At 40.8% G+C, this 24,954-nt stretch overlaps 1 long non-coding RNA gene and 2 pseudogenes across 1 annotated transcript; 1 reads left to right on the top strand and 2 right to left on the bottom strand.

The window, feature by feature from the left end:
• Positions 1–1,264: 1,264 nt before the first annotated feature.
• On the bottom strand, positions 1,265–3,499 carry LOC116674641 (hyaluronan and proteoglycan link protein 3-like; annotated as a pseudogene).
• Positions 3,500–4,475: 976 nt separating this feature from the next.
• LOC116674640 (EGF-like repeat and discoidin I-like domain-containing protein 3) lies at positions 4,476–16,049 on the bottom strand (annotated as a pseudogene).
• A 4,224-nt stretch (positions 16,050–20,273) lies between these two features.
• LOC116674639 (uncharacterized) lies at positions 20,274–21,615 on the top strand. Its single transcript, XR_004328135.1, has 3 exons — positions 20,274–20,376; positions 21,246–21,400; positions 21,507–21,615. It is a non-coding gene; the product is annotated as an uncharacterized LOC116674639 (long non-coding RNA).
• Positions 21,616–24,954: the final 3,339 nt, after the last annotated feature.

Here is a 24,954-nt window from a genome sequence, read left to right as displayed (position 1 = left end):
TTTACTTTTAACCCATGCACATAAAGAAAATATTCAAGACAGAAAAATGGGATTATGGTATTCATTCTTTATTATTTTATTGGGTTATCAATTCTCTTTTTAGATGTATTGAAATGCTGGCTTGTTTAGCTGTAAGGATGGCATCTTTGCTTAAAAACATAAGGATGAAAGGTGGGGCAAACTAGTGGCATCTAATCTTCTAGAGATGAGCTTTGAAGGTTCAAATCATTAAGGGTGCACAATTCAGAAAAGGTCACGAATCACTTTAAAATTGACTTTCAATTCAAAAACGCTTCTTAATTTAAAAAACAATCCACAGTATTTAAATGTAGTTACTTTTCCCATGTGATAGTGCACACTCCATTACAAAAAGAAAAAAAATGAAACGAAAAATATGAATCGATTTTTGGATATTCTATGAATGGATTTTGAATCTGTAGAGCTTGAATCGCAACACAAATGTGAATTGATTTTTTAAACGCCCCTGCAAATCATAGACTTGAATTGTAGTTGATGTGTGTACCTGTTTTTTTTTTTAAGTTATTTTTTGGGGTTTTTATTCCCTTTATTTGGACAGGACAGATGTAAGTATGTGTGAAAGGGGGAAGCAACATGCGGCAAAGGGGCCACAGGCCGGATTTGAACCCGGGCCGCCGCGTCTAGGAGCAAGCCTCTGTACATGGGCATCCGCACAGACCACTGCGCTATCTGGATCCCTGATGTGTGTAGCTGTTAACTGAATGCCCTTGTGATGTTTACAGCACTTAGGAAAGTTTCCCGTAATAACTATGAATTACTAATTACATTTCTTTGTGTAAGATGTCAAGCTCATAATTAATTGTTGAGCTGATGAGCTAAAAGCAATGCAGGATTCATGTTGGCTGCTGCACACTATTATATTATTATTATTATTATTATTATTGTTGTTATTATTTTATTATTAACAGTGACAGTGCCTTCTAATAAGAGGCGACATGGAGCATAGAGAAGTGCTTGTGGTACTTGAACATAGCATGGCTCGTTTTCACAGAGGACATTTTGACATGCCACAGTAGGAAAAGCACAGGTGTGAACATTAGCCTTAATGCTTCAGTTTCAGGTCCTGGTGTTGTGCATGCAGGCTCACTGTCGCACTGTCATGGCTTACTGGGACACTTTAACAGAGCCATTGTATTTGCCACACCTGTGTGTTTCCTTTGATGAATAGTCAAACTGTGCTGTGAAGAAGGCCTTTTCTACAGATTGTGAACCTGCCATTCTTGTCTCACACCACCTCACCTCGGAGTGAAGCGGAGAAGCAGAAGACATCGTAGCGATGAAGGTGAAGATGTCGTCTTCCGTAGCTCCGGACACCTGGGCGAGGTTGTGCCCCCCACAGGGCACTCTGGGCTGGGTGATGGGGTACTGGACTGTCCCATCAGCCAGCCAGCCTGCATTGCACCAGTTCAGACCCTCCTTCCAGGACTGGAAGAGCTGTGGGAAGGTTGCTAGGATCGAACCCTGCTCCTCACAGGCCTGCTGGGCTCCCAGGAAGCTTAGATGGTAATGACCTTGAGGGTGCTGGTAGGGAAACACTACTCCTGGGTATAGGAATGTGTTAGACACTATTACACAAACTGTGTGGGCTTAAAAGGTTGTTCATAGGACACTTGAATAGAACAGAGCCTAAATTAATGTTATTAGTTACACCTGTGCTATGACGAGTCCAAATGTCTGCTGTGAAAAAGGTCTTTTACAATCAACACATTCAATACAACTAATACTAACAACTTACAACAAAATCAACTAGAAGGCTATGTGAAATGTTTGGACTCCGTTTGCCTCTGATAATGGAACTCATGGTTTCAGTGTATTGTACCTTGTAACTCCAGGTAAACTGAAGTGCTCTTGTCCTCCAGTCCGTCCACCACCTCACAGTGGTAACGGCCTGCGTCATTCAACTGGAGTTCAGTCATCACAAGTGCAGCATCTCCTGGGAAATCCTGTCTGAGCTGGACACGACCCCTGGCCAACAGACAGACTGGGAGTTTCAGGACACACAAGCTCATACAGCCATGAAAACCCCCCAATAGAGTAATCATGATTATTATACATTATGTGTCCTTTCAACAACCTGAAGTCCCCAAAGGTTCGACTGCGGGAGCCGATAGCCACCAGCACGTCTGTCTCCTGTCCCCCAGCAACAGTCGGGAGCCAGGACCACTTGACCCGACCTCCCTTGGCGAGGTCAACTCAGGCTCATACCAAAACTGCATGGCATGGTGGCATTACCCCCTGTGACTGCAAACACTGATGGCTGAGCAGAGTCCACATGGAGCTTCACGCCACTGAAATGAACTGCAGGAAATATTGACTTTACATCTAGAGCTTGAAAAATTGGACTAGCAGAACACATATTGCAGCGATTTAAAGACACATAAAGCATATGTTATTGATCGTGTGCATACTTTCTTTGTTGCCATTTCCATTGAGGAAGTCATGGTAAAAGAAGCTGTTTGGGATTGAGAAAACCAGCTGAGCCTCCAACAACAGCAGGAGGCAACAGATCCTCATCCTGGCTGTGAGGACAAATCCGGATCCTTAATGGTTTCTACAAAATCCCCAAAGCCCGCAGAGAGAAATGCGATTGGAGTAGTCCCTAAAAGCATAGAGGAATAATTACTTTTGTATGACTACTTTTTTTCTGCAAGAATTTTTAATTAACAAACACCCTGTTGTATTTTTACCATCGGGTGTTGCAGCAGGACAGTGCCAGTAGAGGGCAGCATGACGCCATTTTATGTGAAAATGTAAATTTACCACTTTGATAACTTTTCTGTACTTTATAAGTTAATAAAAATAATGCTTCTGCATTTCGACACAACAAAACCGCAGCTTAAAATGACCTATTCAAGAGATGGAAATGTTAATGATTTGCATTGTAGTTTTAGTTTTTCTACATTGGCTACAACAATTTAAGAGCATAATGTGTTGGCTTTCACTGGTTTACTCGACATTTGACTAAGAGCCTAAGAACTACACCGATGACCATTGTTGACTCCGTTAAGGAACAGCAACAGACGCCAGGTGAGAATAAAATACAAATAAAATAAAAGTCAAAAGGCAAAAGCTAAAGGACTAATAGGCTACATTAAAAAAAAATCTAGTAAGTGATTGGTGTTGTAAAGATCTCCACGTCATATTTGACGTCATTATGTTAATATTTATTTTCTTCACTTACCGTTAAACACCTTGGTATTCTGCCTGCGTGGAATGAATCCCTGAGGAGAGAAGAGCTCTGACGCCGAGGAGCAAAAGTACGACGTCTGCTGTGAAATAATTTACTTTCTCCCTAACCCTGGTCAAAGAAGAAAAAACATCAAAAACTGGTTTAGTCTCCTCCAGTTTTTGTCGATGATAAAACAGGTACAACTCAGTCAGTAATGGAAGTGTATCCTAACTTTTCACTAAAGAGTAGCACGCCTGTAGGGCTGCTCTGCCGCTATCAGCTGATGCACTGGGAACTCACCTGTGTGTGTGTGTGTGTGTGTGTGTGTGTGTGTGTGTGTGTGTGTCTGTCTGTCTGTCTGTGTGTCTGTCTGTCTGTGTGTCTGTCTGTCATGGAAAAGTCCCAAATTCAATTAATCAGTACTGTACATTCAAGTAGTTAATGTGTTAATAATAAAATAATGCTTGTTTTTTTGTTCATATTTACCAGTCGAGTGTCAATTTGTAACATTGGATTTTCTTTCTATGATCTTTAAAACGCACATCCACATACAGTACACACAGACATCCCCAGTGAGGACAGATGTGTTGGAGATGCTCCGTCCTCCACCACAATCATTTCATAGAGATGAAAGCTGTTGCCAGGGGCCAAACATACCAGGACTGAGCTTAGCAGGGAGATGATTATCTAACAGGTGTAATTACTCTTGTAAAGAGCGGGCCAAAGCCTGGTAGTCTAACATGGAGACAACTCTCAACATCTTAGATTGGCAGGGAGAGTTTGTGCTTTACCCAAGAAAGCAGAACGCAACTGACAGCAGGTTCTTCTGAGTTTAACTCTATTTTATCTGACAACTGTCAAATACAAAGTGCCACTGCATCTTCCTTACATGTTAGCTTTGGGCAGGGATATGTTACAAAAGGAGGAGTACTTATGGATGATATTAACATCTGAACAAAGCAGAGATGCCTCCTAAAATAGCTAGTATGCTCTCCTTCATGCTGCTCCCTTTGTGTCCCCTCTATGTGGCCTCCCTGACCTGTCTGTTCATGCAGAACTCTGCCACTGACACCCGCTCTGATATGGACGTTGCCTAAACAAACGGGACTCTAATAGCCAGCAGTGGGAAATACTCTGTTATGCAACTGGTGCCATTTGGTTAATCAGCTCATCCCACAGCATGACAACATATTTTGTGCCGCTTGATCGAAAAAAAAACCCACACAGAAATATTTATTTTACCATTTAATAAACAATCTCAGTTCAAGACCAACAATTAAGAATTATAAAAAAGAATGCAAAACAATGTTTATTTTCTACACATCGTTCTACATATTTCACATGTTGTAAAAAGGATTAAATTAGAATGAAATGATTTGTCAGTCCATCGTTTGATTAACAGATCAAAAAATGGAAAGTTTTAAATGTTCTACTCTTGGAAAGTGTTATCTCTTCTAGGATAGTTGGAAATGCCAAAATATACTCCATATTGCACAGGCCCTGCGTCGTTAAAGTTTGTGCTCCAGTCGCTAAAGAGCAGCTTGCTATAGTGAGATGCGGTGAGTATGCTGGTGAGGATGTTTGTCATCTCTGCACACTGCTAAAACAAAAGATAGGTTGTCAACAGGTGTGGGACTGCAAAGGAAGGACAGTAAAAGTTGAAAACTGGCAATTTAGCTTGGACAACTGGAGTAGGTGAAGGGGACTATTATCAGGGGAACCTGAAAAAAATGTAGATTCTTAAAGGGAGCAAATGACTAAGAGCAAATCTATGCAAATTTAGTTATTCTAAAGGTGCTAAACTTAAAATCATTGATACTTCATAGAAGATTCTCCGTGAACAATGTCAAACAATGTTATTAACAAAAACGTCAAAAAAGTCATTAGTCAGAAAGTGCTACAAGTGATACAGTCCCAGCAACCAACAGAATCTTTATCCAGACAAACAGATAGGAGTTACAGAACCGATGATTCTGCCCAGGATCCATTTCTCTGCTGGGGTTTCAGGATGGAGCGACCGGATTAGGATGGAGCCCTGTTGGATTAGTGACTGCTGAGTTTCTAATCATCGCAGCCCAGCAGCTCCATGCGTAGGGTGATGCGCTCGTGCCACTCCCAGGGGACGACTCGGACATATCGGGCGTAGAACGGAGGCTCGAATAGATTCTTCTTGTGGGTGTTGTTGTCAATGTTGCCGTTGAAAAGCTGCAAATAAATGTTAACGGTTAAAGTAAAAAAATGATTAATAATTGAGCCAAAGTTATTCTATATAAAGCATGTTCAAATTTACTGGGAGCAACAATTCTGTTGCATGAAGAAACAGGCAATAAGCAGGGAGAGATGTACACGTGGTCAAAACCAAATGTCTTACTGACCAGTTGTCATCGGGGGGGGGGGGGGTGTGTTGTTATCAAACTGAGCTGTGCTGCCCTCTTACAGCCTTCTGACCCAGAGCCTAACAGTCCCACCCAGACGTTCAGAGCTTTCAGACAAAGCCCCTGTGGCAGCGTCATTATGTCATGAGTCTACTAGAGCTCTGTGCTCAGTAAAACATCAAAGCTTGTTTTACAGTTTTATTGGATCATCTGGGTCTAGCCATTGTGGGTAAAACTGCCCTAGTTCTCTCAGAGAAAGAGGCTAATGTTCCATCCCTCCATCAAGAGACATCATATTCATCTTATCATAAAGGGAAAGAGAGAACAGAAAAGGGAAGCTGATATTTTGGAGTTCTCTTTACAAACTGTATTGCTTTTTAAGACTTTGGTTTAGTAAAAAACACTTCAGAAAAAGAGGTTTTCATTTATATAACACTACCAGCCTTTTTAAAGGTTCTGCATTAAAATGAGACTCATGGATAAAGACATATAAATACATATATAATAATAATAATATATAATAATAAATACATATATACACTATTCAACTCTATTAGGAAATAGGTTTTAGGGATCCACATATGTCTGACCTTATCATTGCTGGTGTTATCCTCCTTCACCATACTCCATGACTCTCCATCGTTACTGTAAGCCACTTTAAACAGGGACACAAACTGCACCACCCCAAAGTCCTTGGCCCCCTGAGTGATGATGCCTGTGAGACGCTTTGTCTTCTCTAGGTCGACCTGATGAAGGAACAAAGAAAACAGTTATACTCTGCAACATCTGCTGGCTTTTTTTTTTTCTTCTTTTTAACCAATGATGACATTTTACCGCTTAGGTTTCGCCCTCACCTGGATCCACTCGGAGCGGTTATTGTGAGCAGGGGACCAGCGTTTGTCTTTCCCTGCTTATCCAGTCGGGCCAACTGAGGATGCCACGTGAAGGTATCAATACCCCATGTGCGGAAAGAGCTGGAGGCTAAAAGCTGCCCATCTGAGATGAGGCGAGACTTCATTCCCAGAGGCTCTGAGCAACCTGCCGTGTTTGAGTAAACTGTGAATCAAAGCAGACGGAGAGACGGAGAGACAGAAGCGAGAGGAAAACCAAAGCGACAGAAAGAAAAAAAAAAAAGAAAAAGAAAAAAAAAAGAAAACCCAAAGAAATTAACTTCACCTTTCTTCCATTTGAAGAAAATCTGAAATATTCTGAAGAATGGAATCATTTCAATTAATCTTTCCACCCACAAAGGACCAAGAGGAAGAAAAGAAAGAGTCGCACAGAAGAATGCATGCAATACAGTCTATAAAGCTACGTATGCAGTGTGTAGACATTCGTCATGCTTCTCTGTAAATGTTGTAGTTGTTTTGTTTAATTAAGACAAAGCACAAAATGATGTAGATGGTTTCTGTCTCTGGCTTGGAACTGCTGCTTTTTATTGCTGCACAGTGAGGTCTACCCACATATGCTGTTTAAACTGTACATTTTCCATCTAACCACCAATGGATGGAGGCCTTGTTATGTAGCTGAAATAAACTCTTTGGCTGTCATTATACTTGTCAGTGTAACCACAACAAGAAGAAATCACCACCAATATACAGTAGGAAAGTTAAACAACAGAGACTGTTCACTTTTCCCTGCTTCAGGGAACTATACATGTCTTTTTTTATCCTTTGTTCAAAATGCAAAGTTCTCAGACGCTATAAGTTGCCCTGACTTGAACTTACTGTAGGTCATCATCGACATCAAATTTTTTTTTTTTCTATCCACCATGCCAAGTTTGGTGTGCACGTTGTAATTGTAACCGGATGTTTTCTGTGTGTTTACCATTAAGTTCACAGCCCACCAGTTCCATGCGCAGTGTGCAGGCCCTGCGGCAAACCACAGGGATGATGCGGATGTACTGGGCCACGATAGGAGGGTCAAAAAGGTTGGTCTTTGTGCTGTCGTTATCTGTGTTGCCCACGAAAACCTACAGCACACAGACACAGGACATAAGGCAAGTAAGCTGAAGAAAGAGGAGCTTTCTGCTGGAAAACATTGTAAGTAACATATATTTATAACAAGTAAAGTCCTCTCACCTTGTCCCTCCGTTGGCCATCCACTCTGTAAGTGGTGTAAGCGCTTCCATCAAAGCTGCTCGCCACCTTGAAGGCCTTGATGTACTCAGACGTGCCCATGCGACTTGCACCCTGAGTGATGATGCCAGTCAGACGCATCTTCTTCTGCATGTTAACCTGTTGTCAACAAGTGTTAGTCAGCTTCACAGCTCTCATTCATCAGCCTCGTGATTTTAAAGTGATCACTTCTCTCACCTCGATCCATGGGTTCTTATCATGGGCGGCTGAAGTCCAGGCATTGACGATGCCTTGGTTGTTGAGTCGAGCCAAGTCCGGGCCCCAGTGCTGAAGACCCAGAATGCCGTGGTGCACAGAGGAAGCTGAAATCTGGGACTCCACAATTGCTCCCCCCTCCATACCCAGTAGAGAATGCAACCTGGGACATATATCATCAAGGGTGGAAGAGAGTAATTACATTTACTACACAGTTCAAATCACATTAACTACAGTGCAACTTTTTTGTTAAGTGTCCACTGAAAGTGGTGCTGAAAAAATATGTTGTATTTTCCAAGCTTTCCACTTAAAAGAACAAAAAAAAAAGAAGATATTTTGAATTTTTACTCATGCTTGTGTAAACTAAATTATTTGTCCGGGATAGTATGTCATTCTTTCCAATGGTAATTATTACATTTAACACACATTCATTTGGCCAATTCCATGAACACAAGTCCTTGATTTCCTTTCACATTTTTTTTAAAAGAGTTTTTTAGGAAAAATAAGGGACATTAGGCTACATAAATCTGAGAAAAGTGCAATTAAATGACATGGTCGTTGGTGAACGTACGCAGCTGGCACTGCTTTCCAACATTTGGTGAGGGCACTGACAGGTGTAGTCTCCATCGAGATCTCGACATATCCCTCCATTCTTACAGGGCTGGTTGGCACAGTCGTTCACGTCTGAAAACAAGAAAACAACTTGATGTTTTCCAAAAAAATGTTTAACTCCTTAAACTAACTTTAGTCAGGAATCACAAAAAAGATGATTGTGGTGCACACCTGCTCACAAACAGCAGAGGGAGGTTGAGGCAGGTGGAGGGCTACAATAGCCTCACTGTGTCTCCAACATACAGATGATACAATTATGTTCTCTGAAACTGAACCCGCTGACAGAAATGCCCCTGAGGGCAACACTGAGAACACACTCTTGGTAACCAGTTTAACAGGCACAGCAGGTTAGGGGTCAAAGGTCACAGCTGATAATTCTATTTTGTGCCAAGGCACGATGAATGTGACCAGACATAGGAGATTTTAGTAGGGAATTTGCATGGTATGTCACCATCAGTTAGCCCACAAACTAACTGTGTATGGAATAATAATAACAGCTCCAAAATCCACACATGGAGAAAGTACAAACTGGGCTTTTTGGAATACAGTTTGTATATCAGCTGATAGTGAAATTAGTCAATAAATGTCATATGTGAGGTTTCCCAGTATTTCGTCTATCTACTTTATATTGTGTTTAACAGATAAAAGCCTCACTTTCCTCCACAGTAGCCATGGCAACAAAGCAAGTCTGTGGTCACTTCTTGAACGTGCACGCACTGCCAGACCTATCTTCACAGAGCTGTCAGCACTGGATTCTTTAAATCAATCACGGCACTAAGTCCCGGATGGTGACTATGGTGAACCTTGCAAAACAGATAGCGGAGATGGAGAAAAGGGAGAGACATCTGGCGCATCAGGCTTTATCCCAGTAATCTGTTGAGCCAGACTACTTCCCAGTATCCCCCTTTGAACACTGCACATGTAATGCTCACCAATCGCCACAGGGTGGAATGCTTGCACAGCATGACTACATGGTTTATCTAGAGCAGTACACACAGCGCATTTCACTCCCAAATAGTTCCACAGAGGGATGCTGAACCAAATGTTGATAATTCAAACACTAGTCAGACGTTAGGCCAAACAATATATGTTTGCAGCTAAGTCTCTGGGGACAACAAGTGACTGCAGATAACCAGCTGATGGCGAGAGAGAGGAGGACATGTATTAGATCTCTTGGTAATGATGGTCTTATGATCTGGTCAAAACAGTTGCTCTTGAAGGGAATTATTGGTTTTGACTGCATCTTAATATATTTTGTACGACGTTTCCATAACATATGCAGTGAGACAGTCAGAAGAAAACATCTGACTCTAATGATAAGCAACCCAGATCTAATTAAGTTTAACACTTGCTACACACTACAAAATAAGATTCCACTATACAATAATAAATTTAATGTAAATGTTGTCCAGCCTTACTTCAAGTCTCCTACTAACCCTAATGAACTGAGCAGATGACATGTTGACGTGATGCCACATGAGTCAGTTTAATTCTTGTTCCCGTTAACACTAAGAGGATTTGGTTGCAACAAATGCCTGTATGGCTGTGACAACACTGGCACGACATGGCTAATAACACTGAAAATAGGTGAGGGTCGTGAAATAGCCTCACAGATTTGATCTGGGATTATTCTTCACATGTTTTGGCAATACTGTTGGCATGACATTCATGCCCAGTATGTCATCTGTCCGTTGTTTTTTTAGTGTTACATGCAAATGACATGCAACTATTACCATCTGACAAAGTAACTTGGACTTGTTAACTTCTGAAATACTATTTTACTACTAACATATCATTAGTTTAAACTATAAATTCATGTCTGTGCATTTACTGTATATAATATCTGGGACAGATTCCATCCCATTTTGACACTAGTCCAGCCTGTGACTTCTGACTGAACCAATTTAGAAAATGTTTGGGAGTAGACGACCAGACGGCAGAAAGACTACAATTGGTGGTCAGGCTGCGGGCTTTGGGAGGGAGAGCTGTTCATTTAAAAAACATGCCTCTTCAGTAATAGCAGGAATTGAAGTCCTGAGAGTTACTTTAATTCAGACTACTCTGTCTCTATTAATCTTTTTCATCCATGTGAGTTTTGCTTCCAGCAGTCATTCACACAAAGCCTATAGTTGTTTCGAACACTTCTTTTACTCCAGAGGATTTTGATAATCACATTCACGCTTGAAGAAAAATAAGCCTTCCTTTTCTCATTCTTTCAAGTCATTCTTCCACTGATGAAACACAAACGTCAGCAATAATTCAAAGTCATTATATTAAGAGGATACGATGGAATTCAATAGTCTCAAATTCTTCATCTGATTTGGTCGAGCTTAAGCACACAGAGATGCAGTGTTGAACCTACGTGGAAGGGGTCTGCATGCTAAGAGACTTGGAGTGGTCTTTTTACTAATTAGCCAAAGAGAATGACCGCAGTACCCGCTGAATGAAGCCCTTTCATGGAACTGCTGAGCTGACTACACATTTATTCGCTGATGCTGTGACAAGATGGAAAAACATCACGTGTTCACACTTATAGAGAAATCTGTTGAAAGTGCAGACTACTCTGCCATTTGTATTACAGTGCCTGTTGGATGAAATGTAGCCTGACATTTTAATTTGGTTACCTTTTTCTTGAATTAGAATCAATCCATTACATTTTTTTTGTATCTAAATGCTCTTCCCGTCAGCACTTAATGGTTAAATAAAAGACAAATTAATTGACTAAATAGCAAGATATCTCCTGAGAAACTGCCATGACAGCATACGTGTTACATGTGCTCTCAACTGACAGTAAAATTAAAAGGTAGATGTGTTCACAGGGCAAGGGAAGCAGCAGCTCAGACTCATGAATCCCATCCAGAAGTAGCTTACTGGTCTGGCAATGCACTCCCTGGAAGCCTGGCTGGCACTTGCAGATGTACTCGTTGAAAACGTCTCCTCTTCTGGTTGGAGTGATGATCTCACACTCCCCATCGTTCTTACAGGGGTTAGGACTGCAGGGTCCTGAGACAAGGAAGAAGTAAAGAGATTAGTTCAAAGTGTGTGATTAACCATGCTTTTCCTCCAAAAGGTTCCACTTTACCGTACCTATCTCTGTCAGGTTGCAGGTGTCTCCACCAAAGCCATCCACACAGATGCAGATGAATGGATCCTCTCCTATCCCTGTCACACAGGTTCCTCCATTATGGCAAACATTCACCTCACAGTAGTCACCTGCGTAAATGGCAAAAAAAGGGAGTAGAAGTTATAAAAATCACATCCATCACTATTACAAATCCATGCAACAAGACTTTAACACAGCTACTACCAATGCACTTTACATTTGACCCATACAATAAGTGTTATGTGGTCCATTTGTGTGCACAATGGTGGTGTATTTAACTTGTTACTATGGATACTAAAGACACATATTTCTCCACTGCCAGTAGCTACAATAAACTAGACAATGAAGTGCAGCTACAACTCCTCCTGAGCTTGTTGTGCTGTCGCTGCTGTTCGTTCAAACCAAAGGGTTAAGCCACAGCTGAACAGAACAAGCTGCTACTCATTCTCTGGGGGTTGTCACAAGTCATTCTGGTAAAATGAAATAATTCAGTATGTTATTTTAAGAAGATTGAGGTGAAACAAAGGGGTTTCAAATGTTTTCTCAAAAGCCCCAAATCTTGTAGGCTGACGTAACTGTTTTACAGAGGCTATAGCTTGATATCACATGAAAGCAGAATGTTTGCAACATCTGGCTCTGCCCCTGTACATAATGATGTGTAAAACTGGTTAAATGCCCCTTTTGAGCCACAGTTGGTAACTTTTATAAAACATAACTTGTCATATTTGCACAAACTGTTACTATATGCTGACAGTACTACATAAATCTGATAATCTGTAAGGGAATGAAAATCACATTCCTCTGCCTCCTCCTTGTGCTCCTAATACCATAAGGAAAACAGCCAATCAGAACTGAGCGGTGCTTGGTTTTGGCTTGACTTGGTCACAAACTTTTTCCATTTTACGGCTAAACAGTACACTAAAATATGATTTGAAAACATTTGAGGAAATAAATAGGCAATGTAGTAACATAATCTTGAGCCTGATCAGAGCTGTCTAGTTTTACAGTTCCCGAGCAGTCATTGACACTGGAAATTAGGGGCACTTTTTTTTTATTTTTTTACAGATTATCTGTTTCATGTGCTACTGTCAGGATATACTGAGAGTTTCAGAAAATATGATGTAATTAAAAGTTTTTTTTATTAAGATACCTACTGAACCTTCAATATCAAAGTGATAATGGTAAAATAACGAGTTGTCCCTGCACTGGGAGGGAAACACTTCCGTGTTTCCTTTTTATTGTCTGGCCCGGCCGTCTGTAACAACAGTGGTGCTGCGGCTTTGACTGTGATGCCCAAAGTGCTGAGTCACAAAGCGCTGGATTAGGAAAATGATGGTATAGACCTGTAGTGGGAGTGGCAGCACACAGATTTATGAGTCACACTGGACTGGAGCTGTTAAAATTACAAAGCCTTAACTCAAAATCATTGTGTTTTTATTTTTTGAGTCACTAGATGCCACGTCAGAGTCAACGTTCAAGCTCTGAGCAACACGAAGTGGAACTACTGGCCTTTTGTAATTTTCATTGGCATCTGTGAGTAAAAAAAAAAAAACAATCATATGGATGATATCGGTGAACATGATTTTGTCACTGCTCAAACTGTTTCATACTAGAACACATCTGACAGTTGTCAAACCTCTTAGAACTAGGCAGACGGACTTTGGTACGGAAGGGACATGTTACAGCTTGAAAACATACCTGACTATTTTGACAGAAAACATTATTGACCAGAGGGGACAATTTATGCAACAAAAAGTTGAGTTATAAATAAGATTTATGTGGTAAATAAACATGGTTACAATGGAGTTTAATGTGTAAACAAAATCTTAAAGGTGCCCCAAGCGATGTTGGGTGACGTTACTTCTTGTTGACGTTTGAAATATTTTCAAACAAAACGAGACTAGCTCGCCCCTCCCTCCTCCTCATCCCGGCCCCTCCCCCTCCATTCTGTGCTTTTTGTGCACTACCCCCCCCCCCCCCAAATCCTTCTTGTCTGTTATTGGCTGGAACGTTGGAACACTGTTGGTGTAGCTTCGTGGTGCAGGTGGGCACAGTTTGTTTTTGTTGCTGTTTGTAGACCCAGGGCTGTCTACAGAGACTGTGTTTTTTTACAGTGTGTTCTTTGGGACAGACAGCTGCAGATAGTGAGGAGATGTTTTTTTACAGTGTCTTCTGGAGACAGACAGCTGCAGATAGTGAGATGTTTTTTTTACAGTGTCTTCTGGAGACAGACAGCTGCAGATAGTGAGGAGATGTTTTTTTACAGTGTGTTCTTTGGGACAGACAGCTCGCAGATAGTGAGGAGATGTTTTTTTACAGTGTGTTCTGGAGACAGACAGCTCGCAGATAGTGAGGAGATGTTTTTTTACAGTGTGTTCTTTGGGTCAGACAGCTCGCAGATAGTGAGGAGATGTTTTTTTACAGTGTCTTCTGGAGACAGACAGCTGCAGATAGTGAGGAGATGTTTGCTGTGACAACAAATGTTGTAACCTAAAACACGTGTGACATCGTTAGAGCACCTTTAAAAAAGTGCCCAATGAATAAATATTGGAATGCCTTTGTCAGCTCTATATTTGAGGAATGTTGTCTTTGTGAGCATGACAACAAACCGTGAGAACAGTTATTGTTTCCTATTGCATGCAGTAAATACTGAAAACAATATTTGGTTACCCATTTACTTTAATGGAAATGCTGCCAACACTGACAACAGAACGTGTCTACAGCACGTGCGGTATTAAGAGCTTGCAGGATTAGCCAGGTGGCAAAGATGCATGCAGCTCTTTCAGGAACGAGCAGTTACACAATGTTACAGTGCAGCAGCTCACATGTGGCTCAGGATACACCAGCACACCTGACTGACAGGTGGGTAATGAGCAAAGCAAAATAGGCGCTGAATGTACACAAACATCATGGCAGCAGATGTACGGCAGCCACACACAGTAAAGACAAGTGCTCCTGGTTGCTGCCTAATTTCCAGGTTAAGTGGACAGCTGGTTAAAGTTGGCTCCACATATAGAGATGGAGCACATATAAGAGCATTTGTTTGGTGTTAATGGCCTCTCCTGCTGCACCACTTCTTAGTGTGATATGAAAGGTGCCTGAAGGGGCAATGCTACATTATATAAGCACAAATCTATTGGTTGCATTGGTGATGTACATAATTCCATTTTACTACTGCAAGTAACATCTATTTTACAAACATGCCTAACCATATAACCATTGTGTGAAATAAAACTTTGTAATAAGCCTCACATGTAATGACAGAGTAGTGTCACATTTATTTTTCTCAGCGAAAACAATAAGAGTGGCTTTAAGTGTGACTCAATCTGCATCGAGAGCTAAAACAACACTGAACCTTTGGCGTCACCCTCACTCTGTGGCTCCAGGAAATTTGGGGTATAAAATTGACTCGCGCATTAGGCTGTGGCCAATCCAAAGCATCCGTCACCATGAGTTTGACTGTTGGTATATGTGTGCATAATGCATTATTTTGTGTGTGTTCACGTGTGTTCTTACACATTTTATGTGTATGTTTTCCATTGAGGGCTATTTCTAAAGGTTTAATTGTGTCAAATTTCAAGCAGAATTTGACTCAGCGAGTTTGACTCAAAGTGTGATTTGTTTTGCTTTTGTAAAATCTCACATGTTGTGACGGGACTTACAAATCAATGTATTGAGTGCAACAAAACTCAAGTCATATGTTGTTTGGTGATGGGAAATTATCATAATATAATAATAAAATAATGTAAATATTTTGTTAAAACAGCTGTAACATATAATACATTTGGCATACATAGCAGCTCCAGTAGTTTAAGAGACAGGACCAACCAGCTGCACATCTCCCTTTTTGTCATTCATCAAAGGTCCCAGTTTTCCCATCACCACAGACCTTGACACACACTACAGAAAACAAAACTGGATCTTTATGAGTCAGTAAAAGTCAAAGGTTCTATGAACTGAAGGTACTAACTATCGTCATGGGCAACAGAAAACATGTCATGGAAAATAAGACTAGGTAGCTTAGAGCTGTGCCAAAACCCTCTTGTGGATTATTTGGAAAAAATAAAGGAAGTCTGGTGTTAGCAGAAACCTATGAGACAAGTCAACAACATGAACAGACAACAGGAGTTCTGTGTGAGAGCGAAAAGTTACAAAAAAGGACTTACCTCTGACTGAACACAAGCAAAGTAGAAGAGTAAAGGTTGTTAAGTCGCTGTTATTACATTCCCGGGACGTTTCATATTTGTTTACCCTTACTTTGTTTGTTCCGCAAGAATTTTTTTCCGCGGCGCTAAACGTCTGCCTAATGATGCCTTAAAGTGCTGTCGGAAAAAAAACCTAACCCTGGAAACCGTCTATTAAGGAAGGACGAAGTGATGAATGAGGGACTTGGGATTTTTCGATAAAGACTTGTGACGTTATATGGGCGGGGACCTCGGAGCCGCCAGTAAACACAGACAGTGACGTTTCCTAACATAGTAATTCGCGGTAGCCTAAATATAGGCTATGGGACTATAGCCTAAAAGTAGGTAAAAAAAAAAAAAAAAGCCTATAAAAAAGAAAGGAATTGAATTTGCAGCATTTGTTTCTAGTTGTAGCAGCCTATCACCAAACAAGCTAGACAACTCTAAATGAATCAAAGAGCAAAAATAAAAAGGTTAGCAAAGGTTAAACAACAGCCTGTGTGTGCTACAGGCTTTATGAACTTAATTATTATCTCTTTAACATATATAAGCTCTGGTTCCTGGATATCTAAAATGAAAGGGAGACAACACTTTCTGTGGACCGCTGCACCAATGCGCTTATGTCTCCATTTTTTTGTACCTGTTACTATTTTCCTGAAATTATATATTTCACTGTAATTAGCACAATCAATTTCGCCTCAGTCACTGGCTATGTTGAATAAAGTTTACATAACAGTTATTTCTAACAGTATGATTGTATTATTATTATTATTATTATAATACAGAATTTTCAGAATACAAAATATCCTTTTTTTTTAAATGTATTTTGTCACACAAGGCTTAAAATGGAAAATTATATTGGATTGTTAAAGTACAAATAATAATTAACAATACGTTTCAGGTGATTTCATTTCTGGCCCTGAATCTTGAAGTTTTTTGACATGTAGCTTGATCTTTGCATCAACAATATCCAAGCATTAACTTAAAAACAGCAACAACAACAACAATCCAAATTATCAGAAAAATGCTACTGCTGATGCCCATGAAACAGTTCTGTTATCCACGATAAATTACAAGAATAAACACATAAGTATCAGGAGACTCTATGTAGCTCTCCACTCTGCGCTGAGTCACTTGGAGCAGCAGCAGAGCTACGTCCGGATGCTCTTTGTGGATTACAGCTCCGCTTTTAACACGATCATCCCGGACATTCTCATCCCCAAACTAGTCACTCTAGGCCTCCCCCCTCTCACTTGTGCCTGGATGAAGGACTTCCTCACAAATCAGCTCCAGACGGTGAGACTGGGCCCCCACCTCACCTCCACTCGTATGTTGAATATTGGCTCCCCACAGGGCTGCGTGCTGAGCCCCCTCCTGTACTGCCTCTACACCCACGACTGCAGTCCGGCCCACAACAACAACCTCATCGTCAAGTTTGCTGACGACACCACAGTGGTCAGACTCATCTCAAAGGGAGACGAGGCGGCCTACAGAGAGGAGGTCCTGAACTTGGCAGCCTGGTGTTCGGAGAACGACTTGGCTCTGAACACCAAGAAAACCAAGGAGATCATCGTCGACTTCAGGAAGAACAGCACCGACCCAACCCCCCTGCACATCAATGGCGAGTGCGTGGAGAGGGTCCACACCTTCCGGTTTCTCGGTGTCCTCATCTCCGCTGACATCTTCTGGACAGACAACATCACAGCGGCCATCAAGAAGGCCCAGCAGCGACTACACTTCCTGGCCTTCTACCGCTCATCCATCGAGAGCCTGCTGACCTACTGCATAACAGTATGGTACGGCAGCTGCACCGTGGCAGACAGGGAGAGGCTGCAGAGGGTTGTAAGGTCAGCACAGAAGATCACCGGCTGCCCTCTCCCCTCCCTGATGGACATCTACACCTCCCGCTGCCTCAGCAGAGCAGAGAACATCATCAAGGACAGCTCCCACCCCGGCTCTGAACTGTTTGACCTGTGCCCTCAGGAAGGCGCTACAGGTGCATCAGAGCACGGACCAACAGACTCAAGAACAGTTTCTTCCCGAAGGCCATAACCACCCTGAACTCACATGTGCACTGACTCCACTCCACAGGCATGAATTGATAGTATTGATGTTGAAGTATTATTTTTTAAGAGGACCATTTTGAGCATTTTAGGCACAATTTCTTGCTAAAGAGATCAATCAACAGCCTAAAAATAAACGTTTTATAATGTTGTATTTTTTACGTGGTCCCTTTTACACACTACTTTGTAGAACATCTTGGCTTTTTGGAACCCAGCCCTATGGTATAATACCAGAAATGTGAGGTTTATGGACAAAACCCGAATTTGGCCTTTTCTGAATTTGACCTTTGATTAAGATCACTAAAACCTTCAAGAAAAATAGGGGACATGTTTCTTTTTACATTTAAGAACCCCTATAAGCGAGATATAATACTCTCCAAAAATTAACATAAGAAACCCACAAACCCCCAAATTAGACACATAGGCCCCCCTACCACAACCACCTCCAGTCCTTGGGCTACTATTTCCTTTGGTTGTCAATTCAAGCTTGAACATTTTTAATGACATTTTTTTAAGAGCTCTTGATTAATTACTCTTTTTTTGTGATCAAATGTTTTTTATTTTATCTATATTTAAACAATTAACAAACAATACACTGGGACATAGGAACGCATCCCAGGACCTAACAATAATACAACAGAGCGTGCAACTCACCAGGAAGAACTCTTCATAAATAACTTGATTGAACATTGTATACATTTTATTCATGCGTTAAGTATTTAAAGGTCAAACCCCAAATCAACAGTTGGAAAAATTAGCTTAAAGGTCCCATGACATTGTGCTCTTTGGATGCTTTTATACCTTAGTGGTCCCCTAATACTGGAACTGGGGGTGGGGGTGTGGCCTTGACCAACTGTCACTTTGCTTGTTTGAAAGTCATGATGTCTCTCTCTCATGGACGGGCCAAATTCTCTGGACGGGCAAAGCAGAGGAAGAGAGGTAACCTTGCTCCTTATGACCTCATAAGGAGCAAGATTCCAGCTTGGCCCATCTGAGCTTTCATGTTCTCAAAGGCAGAGCAGGATACCCAGGGCTTGGTTTACACCTGTCAGCATTTCTAGCCACTGGGGGACCATAGGCAGACTGGGGAACTCATATTATTGTCAAAAAAAACTCATAAAGTGAATTTTTCATGCCATGGAACCTTTAAGCTGTTTGCTACATCTTGTAAATGCATGACAAAGGAAACGCTTAGAGACTCTTATTTCTTAGACTTGCATTTCCTACTTGACTAGGCAGACCATCAGTATCTTTATTTTTTTATGTTTTGTTGTAAATATCGTTTCTACCTCAAAACTGTCAACACTTTTTTGACAAATGTGCAAACACATTGACTCTTTGTATAACGAATGAAATAGCCTTTTACTTGCACAATAAAAAGGCAAAAGCTATTTGATTTGGGTAAGAAAGAAAACGCATATGATTTTTGTTTCTTCTGTCTATTTTCTGCTATTGTAAAGCTCTTTCTGTTGCATGGATTTCAAATACAGTTCATCACTATTATTATTACTGTTGTTATTATTAATATTATACTATGTTTATACTTTAGAAATTGCATTATTGTTCTGTTTTAGCTCAATTTAAAAAAATTAAATTTTATTGTTTTGAAGAGCACTGTGGTTGAGAGCATCACAAGAATATGTTAAACTGTCGCCATCAGGTGGATTTTATGCTGTCATTGCAACAAGAACCATGCGTAATTAAGTTAAACGTGTCCAGTAGTAGAAGTGGGACTCTACCACTGGACACGTTTAACTTAATTGGTCACTAAGTTGTGGTTAAGAAAATATCTACAAGCCATACGTATACAGTAATGCTCTTGCCTCGTAGTGGGTGTAATACCCTAACGTTTTAAATTGAACGGCAGTTGTATTTGCTGATAGAGAAATCATAACCGTAAAGTATCTGGCGAGCCAATAAATCATAACTACAGCCCCACTAACACAGAACGTTTAGGGAACGTTAGGGAACGTTAGTTTTTGGTTCTCTAAAGGTTCGTTCGAACCAAACCAAAAGCTAACGTTTAGGGAACGTTCCCTCCTGGTTATAACGTTCTCTAAACGTTAAGAGAACCAACCAACGGTAACGTTCCCCTGCGGTTGCGCCGTACCTTCAAACAACGTTCCCGTTTGGTTGTTTTTGGTTGTTCGAAATTAGAAGTAGCATGGTTTGTCACTTGATTTATTCACTCAAAAATGATTTGACTTATAAAATTTAAGAAAGCATAACATTTATTTTAAGGCTGATATCAATTTAGCTTAAAATAGTACTTTTGTGCTTGACTTCGGTTTTTTAACTGTCTTCGTGAAACAACTTAAAAGAGGAATCTATCAATGGGACGATTTTCACAACTAAGATAATTCACTTCTTATTCAGTTTGAAAACCTAACCGTACACAACCCCACACCAGTAGGGGGCCGCTGCTCTGAGCAGACCGATTCCCCCGTTAGAAGAAGAGAAAGCCACAGGACGGACCACGCGGCCCAGCTCACGGAGAGGTAAGCGAAATACTTTGCAGTTTAATGATGTTGTTGTTGTTGTAATGGGAGGGTTTGTGGTTTAACATTAAACTCTTTCCCTCGTATGGGTTTGTTATATTCCGGTTCTTGTTAGGTTGACCAAAAATAAAAGTTTGGCTGAAGTAAACAACTAACTTTAGTTAGTTTTTCAACGTCGTCCGCCATTGTGCTATGCTAGTCATGCAGTGGCTGCTCCAAGTCTTTCTGTTTAGTAAACTATTGTGCACAAACCATGTTTCTCAATGCTGAGTTTATGTTTGAGCCCCCAGGTGAGACTTGGAGTAAAGTTTCATGTTTGTCGAGCCTTCTTAGTGTTTTAAAAATGTTGATTTTGATGCTATCATAGAAGGGCCCGTAGTAGCACTCCCATTCAAAGGGCGAGGCCAGAGTTGGGCTTTAAATGGATTGCTTAAATCTTTCCCTTTGTTTGCTGCTGTGCACGACGTTTCTGCTTTGTTGCATTGTAAGTTTGTGTAATCATGTTAAAATGCTTTTGTTTATGTTACAAATAAGATATCCGTTTTCGGTCTTTTTTTAATTAGTGTAGTACAGTACATAAATAAAGCCAAAATAATCAAAATCCTTAGTCCAGGTAGATAGGCAGCCATCTTGCAACGCACTTTAGCCAGTTATCGTCAAGCTGAGTGAAGGCTACAGCAAGGGACGTAATGTGTTGCTACACAGCTGCAGTACTGGCTTTACACTATGCTTTCTGTGGATGCTGTGTCTCCCCATTACAAAGTATCTGGGGTACAATGCAGAAATCTTGTCACGTTCAATGTTTACACTGACTGTATACATTTTAAATATTTTTGCAATCAGTACAAATGTATGATCTGTTATTTCAGATGAATCCGGATGGAGACATTTGAGGAGAAGATGGATTATCTGCTCATGCTCTACAGGAGCTCCATGTCACCTCGCTCTGCTCCAAATCACAGCGTGCCATTTGCCCAACAGCAGCTGGGCCAAATATCCAGTTAAAAAATATGGCTGTGTACAGGTACCTATTGCTGCTATACTATATGAAATAATAATTTTCTCTGTATGGAACTGCTTTCTTTCTTCTTTTTTTGCACTACTGGATCACAAATGTTCTCTTAACATAGATTCCTACGCCAAAGCTGTGGACCGGTGTCGGCGGCTGAGGGACACCAGCATCCAGACAGAAGATGAAGCAAGTGTCCAAAAAAGCAGCGCCGACGCCCAAGGAGGTTCATGACAGATTCTTCAAGTGATGGTAAGACCTTTTATTATAGACTACTTTTTTCACATATTTCAAATCACAGATTTTGCAATGGGTACACGCTATATGGTCTCTGTATTACAGATGAATCTGTTGCACGACCAATAAACTGTCCAGGACGGAGCGTGCGTCTGGAAGCCCTGTCTGGAAGTTAAATTTATGTATGCATTTATATAAAACAGTCATATTTCTTAACAGGAACCAATGACAGTCAACATGGTGCATATCATGGGATTGTTCTAATGTTTGTCTCTTCCTGTCTTTTTTCAGCTCAGCAGATAACACTTCCTCCACCACCCTGCATGTAAGTTGTTTTAATATATATTTTGTCTGATATAAAAGAATAGGTTCATATTTTGTAATGGCATGTGCAGGCAACCTATCAACTTCATCTTATAAAAAAATCATATAATTTATTTTTATATGTATCAACGCCATGCAGGAAACCAGCTGGTTGCCCAGAGCAGATGAGTCTTTAGTGACCCTACCACGGACTGCCACTTCATCTTGGGACCAGTTGAAGGTACAGTTGCTTTGATTTTTGTATTTGCAAAGAAGTACAATTTAATGGCAAGGATCACTAGAGTAACACAACATTTTTGTTGTTTTAAACAGAAGAACTCACACAGAGGGAGGTGGCTCAGACATGGAGATCAAATGAGAGGTAAGACTCAGGTTGCTCACTGTTTGTATGTATGTATGGATGTATGTATGTGTGTATGGAGGGAGGAACAATATGGAAATTAGTGGCCATAGTTCTGCCCTAAGACAAACACTATATAATTGCATAAATCTAATATCTTAACTGAACTGACTTCTCTTACAAATGAGATTGTACAAGCTCTACACTGTAATGCATAATCTGTTACTATATGTTGTACAGCAATTTTTCCGGTCAACCTTCGGTGTTGTACTGGAGGTGATGCCGTCCGCCGCATGCTGCTGATACAGTACAGCCTGCGGGGAAGAAAGACAAGAAACCTTCCAGGACCTGGCTGTATGCAGGGTTATAACAGGCAGGTTTTATTTTATCTTCACATTAGTATTATGCTTAGCTTGGCTGACAAGAGGTTTTAATTTGACCTATAACTTTGCTTCATTTTGACTTGTACTCTAGCGGCCTGCCAGAAAAAACTTCCCTGCGCTGACTGCTGCAGAAGCGGAGGAGTTGATTGGGCAAGTTTCTGAAGTTTGCCCCCACACAGACGTAAATTTAAGTTCTTCTGCATTATGTTCATAAGAAAGTTCATCAAAAAAAATGTGTTGTGTTCATTCTTAGTATTACATGTCTAACTTTTGTTTATTTCTTTATAGGCCAGCTGAGAAGGACTGAGCCATGGAGCCCCTTTTTAACTTTTTTATTAATATATTGTTTAGTGACTATTTTGCACACTTATGTTCCAACTTTACAAACCCATCTTTATGCTCTGCCTACATTTACACTACATCCTTATCTGTTGTTGTTTTTTTTCAGTTGTTTAATATTAAAGTTTTGAAATGCCATCAAGTTTGCCTGTTCATTCCTTCCTACTATATACTTTTGTATGTATGTACGTGTGTATTTACAGTACATACATACACACATAGAGTATGGGTTTTGTTTAAAGGTTAGGGGAATAAGCTTTTCTTAAGTTCTGGGAACGTTCCCTGAAGGTTTGTTTTGGTTGTAGTTTGGTTGTCTGCTGGGTTATTGGAAGGTTTTCTTAACGTTCTGGGAACGTTCGTTTTTGGTTACAGCGAACGTTCCCCCTAACGTTAAGATACCGTTCCGTAACGTTCGCTGAGGGTTGCAACGCTAAGGGAACGTTTCCCCTAACGTTCGCTAAAGGTTGCAACGTTAAGGGAACGTTCCCCTAACGTTCGCTAAGGTTGCAACGTTTTCGGAACGTTCGCCCTAACGTTCTCTAAAGGTTGTAACTTTTAGAGAACGTTAGGAAACGTTTCCGAGACGTTCGCGATAACCAAAAACGAACGTTCCCGGAACGTTAAGAAAAACCTTCCAATTAAACCAGCAGACAACCAACTACAACCAAAACAAACCTTCAGGGAACGTTCCACAACCAAAACGAACGTTCCCAGAACGTTCTGGGAACCAAATTGTTAGCTGGGAGGTCAGTTTAAGCGCACTTTCCGTCACTTCAGGAAAGGATTTAGTTAGGTAAAAATGCGTTGAGACCTGAGGAAAAATCTCTAGAAGCACTGTCATAAAAAGGTAAATATTAGTATAATAAAACATACAGTCTATGTAGTCTATGACCAAAGCAAACAGTATAATAATAAAAGAAAAGGGAAGTGAAAAATGTCATTGTTATGTTTCACAGATAAGGAGCGTGGAAAACGAGCTCGTCGCCTCTTTTACCATGACAGAGCCGTATTGCAAATTTCAAGACTCATCCAGGAAATGGAGTCCGTAGTGCTGCTGTTGCTGCGCGTGAGGTTGAGCTATGTGTGCTAGCTATCAGAGGGCGTATCGTTACTACACACCGAGCAGCTATGGTTTATCAGAGGCAACACCAACAAAGACAGGCACGAATATAATAAGACCATTCGCGTTTTGAGCAGCAAGGAGCACATTACTTTTCTTGTTAACCGAGGTAAGTGAGCTAAAGATGCTGCTGTGTGGTGCGTTGTTTGTGTTAATGGCTTAAGGTCGGTGTGTCGCTGTTTAAATGTGCTGCTACATTAACGATACTTGACAGCAGAAATATGAACTATAAACACCCATACTCTCTTAATAACATAACAACTCTTTGTTGATACGTAACACAAGGATTAACAAGGAAACAGGCCTAACAGTGCTGCTTTTCGTCTACCTTCATTGCTTTTTATGTGAATTTAACGTTACTGCGCTAGCGCTTATCTTCAGGATGACCAGCAGCAAACTCGTCTAAAAGGCGACAGATTTTGTTTTCCAGTCCAAATGCTGCGGGGATTGTTGGCCTTTCACTCCGACAAACAGACAGAGACAAACATGGATAACTTCCTTTTTTTTACGTCCAGGAATTCGGCTATTTATAACCATTCCCGGCACTCGTTATGTTAGCTAACTAACGGTAACCAACGTCAGTTTTGTGTATTTGTGTCCTGTAAGTCCTCTCCGGCTTGTTGTCAGTCGTGACAAAGATGGAATTGCTATGTTGTAGCAGCCGCTGTGATGCCAATTTGAATGTTTATTTAGTGACACAGTGTGGCTGATACAGTAATAAACGCACTTCTCTTGGCATTAGCTGGAATAACTTCCAGATTTTCTGGTACTCACAGGATTTGTTTACAGTGGATGAGATTAGCTGTGGATTTAATCAAACTAAATA

The sequence above is a fragment of the Etheostoma spectabile genome, unplaced genomic scaffold, assembly GCF_008692095.1.
Source record: "Etheostoma spectabile isolate EspeVRDwgs_2016 unplaced genomic scaffold, UIUC_Espe_1.0 scaffold00000921, whole genome shotgun sequence".
NCBI classification, from domain to species: Eukaryota; Metazoa; Chordata; class Actinopteri; order Perciformes; family Percidae; genus Etheostoma; species Etheostoma spectabile.
This window is presented reverse-complemented; position numbering and strand designations above follow the sequence as displayed.